Genomic DNA, 4499 nt, shown 5'->3' on the forward strand with positions numbered 1-4499 from the left:
CAAACATTTCGGCCGCTCAGGGGACACTCTGCTGCACTACGCTGCCAGACACGGACACGTGCACGTCGTGGAGTACTTAGTAAAGCAACTGGGCGCGGATGTGGGAGTTTTTAATAATGATTATAAAAGGCCGCTGCACGAAGCTGCGTCCATGGGTCACAAGGAATGTGTCAGCTATCTACTCCGGGAAGGAGCCGAGGCGGACAGCCTGAAGAAGGCGGACTGGTGAGGCTTAACCTTTGTATCTGCTTCCGCCTTAAAACGTGATGGTGACGCACCAGTTTTCAGGTCCCTTCGATAGCTCAGTTGGTAGAGCGGAGGACTGTAGAGGCATGTAGCTGAAATCCTTAGGTCGCTGGTTCGAATCCGGCTCGAAGGAGACACTTTTTTTTTTATTACCGATAAATTTGTTTTTATTATTTTAGTTAAATTTAGATCTCTACCACAGTGATTGTCTCGGTACACTAAAAGCCAGCAAAAGATTTCAGGTTTTATGCATTAATAAACTGAATTGAATTGAATTACTGTATACTGTTATTTAAAAATCACCTTCTGCACGTCAGTGGTCTGCAGTAAATAAATACAGAGAGGCTAAAACATCTGTGCTGAGTATGGACAGGACTCAACTACTTACACTGTACTAAGCAGTGTACTCCATCCATCCATCCATTTTCTTCTTCTTACCCGGGGTCGGGTCGCAGGGGGTAGCAGCCCAGACTTCCCTCTCCCCAGCCACTTGGGCCAGCTCCTCCGGGGGAATCCCATGGCGTTCCCAGGCCAGCCGAGAAACATAGTCCATCCAGCGTGTCCTGGGTCTTCCTCTGGGTCTCCTCCCAGTGGGACATGTCCGGAACACCTCACCAGGGAGGCGTCCAGGAGGAATCCTAACCAGATGCCTGCGTGAGCCCCCTGTAGTTGGAACACACTCTACAGTCCCCCTTTTTGAATAGGGGGACCACCACCCCGGTCTGCACCTGAGTGTCCAAGACATGTGGCCGCAGATCAGATGAGACGACGACAAAGTCGATCATCGAACAGCGGCCTAGGGTGTCCTGGTGCCAAGAGCACATATGGACACCCTTATGCTTGAACATGGTGTTTGTTATGGACAATCCATGACGAGCACAGAAGTCCAACAACAGAACATCACTCGGGTTCAGATCAGCGGGGGCCGTTCCTCCCAACCACACCCCTCCAGGTCTTACTGTCATTGCTCACGTGAGCATTGAAGTCCCCCAGCAGAACAAGGGAGTCCGTAGGAGGTGCACTTTCCAGTACCCCCTCCAAGGACTCCAAAAAGGGTGGATAATTTGAACTGCCGTTTGGTGCATAAGCACAAACGACAGTCAGAACCCGTCCCTCCACACGTAGGCGGAGGGAGGCCACCCTCTCATTCACCGGGGTGAACATCAACACACAGGTACCAATAAGTATGCCCACTCCTGCTCTGCGCCTCTCACCAGGCGCAACTCCAGAGTGGAAGAGTGTCCAACCCCTCTCAAGGAAACTGGTTCCAGAGCCAGAGCCATGTGTAGAGGTGAGTCCGACTATTTCTATCCGGAACCGCTCAACCTCACACACCAGCTCAGGCTCCTTCCCCACCAGTGAGGTGACATTCCATGTCCCAATAGCCAGCTTCTGTGTAACCAGTGTACTTTGGTTTCTAAATACAGTATACCCACTACAAAAATATAGACTACCATTTGACTGTAGGTCCCACAGTCAAAGAGTTCACCAAGGGTGGTGGAGATTTGCAGGGCTAAGATACTGTGGGACTTCCAGCTCCAGACCAACAAACAGGTGATGGCTAACCAACCGGACATTGTGGTGGTCAATAAGCTACAGAAGAAGGCAGCAGTGAAAGATGTAGCAATCCCAAGTGACTGTAGCATCAAGAAGAAAGAGCATGAGAAGCTGGAGAAATACCAAGAGCTAAAAGATGAAATACAGAAGTTGTGGAGAGTCAAGGCCTCACATGGTGCTGTGACCCCCAAACTGGAAGAGTGGCTCCAACAGCTCCCAGGAACAACCTCAGAGATCTCTGTCCAGAAGAGCTCAGTCCTAGGAACATCTAAGATACTGAACAGAACCTCAAACTCCCAGACCTTTAGAGGACCTGAGACTGAAGTGAAGTGGAAGAGTGGTGCAAGCTAAGTTTGCATGTATTAATTATAATTTGTGTTTAGAATATAAAAATAAATCATATCACATTGATTGATAAATTTGGGATATGCAATGTTATTGTTTACTGTGATGAAAATATAACTGACAATAAATCCATATTTGCTATCACCATAATCTAAGAAGGAAGCTAGCAGTCTTGTTGAGTCTTCATTTCAGTCTCCCATCCTGAGCAAGCACAAAGGAGACAGTGGAAAGGAAAAACTCCCTTTTAACAGGAAGAAACCTCCAGCAGAACCAGGCTCAAGACAAGCGGCCATCTGCTTTGACCGGCTGGTTTGTGAGGACAGGAAGTAGCAATGAACACAGAATGGAAGGTCCAGATGAACTTTCTATAGGAGGAAAGACAAAAAACACAAGTTAAGATAAACATAATTACAAATACAAACAGGTTGAGTAAGTAAAGACAGCAGCTGAGTGAGGAAATGTCAGTTTGTCCTCCAGCAGTCTAAGCCTATAGCAGCATAACTAAGGGATATCTTAGGAAATCCAAGCCGACCCTAACTATAGGATTTAGCACAAAGGAAAGTCTTAATCCCAGTCTTAAAACTGGATAATGTGTCAGCCTCATGGACAGAAACCGGAAGTTGGTTCCACAAGTGAGGAGCCTGATGACTGAAAGATCTTCCTCCCATTCTGTGTTTGGAAACTCTAGGAACCACAAGTAAACCTGCAGTCTGAGAGTGAATTACTCTGTTAGGAAACTAAGTATGTTTAATGCATGGTACTAGACATATAATCTATGATTTAATGTTAATGCCGTACTGAGATTAGGCTCATGAAATCTTTTCTGTTGTGCAGCCCCACGCACCACTTAAATAGTTACTTTAAATCTAGTATTGTTTGCTTCATAATGAAGTAAAACACACGATTGACAGCTGGAGAGAATTAATTTGAATCAATCATAACCAAACACAGGCAGAGGTCAAAGTGCATTCACACACATTCTGTGACTCTGCCTGATGGAGGTGACAGTCCTGCAGATCTGTGACATTTCTATGTTTCATTCTGCAGAGCAGAAATCCACCAAAGTCCCATTATCTCTATTTTTATCCCTAAGGCAAGCACAGAACACATAATAATATGATAAATAAATATTATCTTTACAGATCCACACAAAGACATTCTGGTTCCAAGTAGTTTCCTCTCAGTTCCTGTGACTAAAAGTGAAAAGTGGCATAAACCTCTGATAATCATGGTTAGCCTCTTCCCTGGAGTGGATGCATGTTCCAGCAAATTGTCCCCGAAGGTCAGACTGTGCAATGCTCAGAGAAACGAGCTCAACGGCCTCAGTTTGAAGATTCAAGGTGAAGATCATAAGACAATTCGAACAAGCAGTACACCGATGTCCCCATCACTGAGACATTCAAATAGTGACATTTTTTAAACAAGTGTTTTTCTGGACTGGAATTGAACAGAGAATGCAAATAAGCCTTAATGTGTTTGGTGCAAGATATTTAAGTGGGTAGGAGTTACACTGTGGAGAAGAACAGAAGTATTATTTTATTCAGAGGCAGCGCAGAGTGACAGATCCTGGGGAGTTGCAATGGCAGAGCCAGGGGGTGGCCACTGGTGGCCTTGGCCTCCATAGATGAATCTGACCACCACAATCACTGAAGTAAACAATACTTTTAATTAATATAAAAACTAGAAAGCATAGTTTTCTCTAAAGATCGGGGTGACTGGTTTACATCGCTCCTCAATGGGGGGGCAAAGAAATGACAGAACTGTGGCTTCTTTAAAGGGTTGCAGGAAAAATCTCATTCTTTTCAAAAGAACATGGCAGCTCAACATAGATTTGTAAAATATCATCGGATGGAACCACACAACTTCTGGAACAATGTCCCTTGGACAGATGAGACCAAAGTAGAGACGTTTTCCCATAATGCACTGCAGCATGTTTTGGAGAAAACCAAACAGCAAATCAGGACAAACAAAAAATCAAACATGGTGGCACTAGGCTTGTCGCAATAAACAATAAAACAATTAACCACATGATAAATGAAAATCATCCACCTCATTTTCATCTGCTTTATCGTTTCTTCGTGTCTCTCTCTTTCTAATGAAGACACCGGATGTCAAAAAGCTCAACTCTGGTGCTCTTCACTGACCCCTCTAGTTCTCTTTTCTCTTTAAAATCCATTTTAACCGTCCAAAATCACGTTTTTTTTTTTTTTTTTTAATTAATTTATTAATTTTTTTAGATGGCCTCCCTTCTCCCTTTACAGCCATCCTCTCCACACCATTATTATCCATCCATCCATCCCCTCTCTGGGCTGCCACCTTACCGTGGTGGAGGGGTTTGAGTGTCCCAATGA

At 44.7% G+C, this 4499-nt stretch overlaps 1 non-coding gene across 1 annotated transcript; it reads left to right on the top strand.

Annotated features, from left to right (window-relative positions):
• Positions 1 to 291: 291 nt before the first annotated feature.
• trnay-gua lies at positions 292 to 379 on the top strand. The gene is given in 2 exon segments: positions 292 to 328; positions 344 to 379. It is a non-coding gene; the product is annotated as a tRNA-Tyr (tRNA).
• Positions 380 to 4499: the final 4120 nt, after the last annotated feature.

This window comes from Nematolebias whitei, chromosome 22, assembly GCF_014905685.2.
Source record: "Nematolebias whitei isolate Nwh7 chromosome 22, NemWhi1, whole genome shotgun sequence".
Lineage (NCBI taxonomy): Eukaryota > Metazoa > Chordata > Actinopteri > Cyprinodontiformes > Rivulidae > Nematolebias > Nematolebias whitei.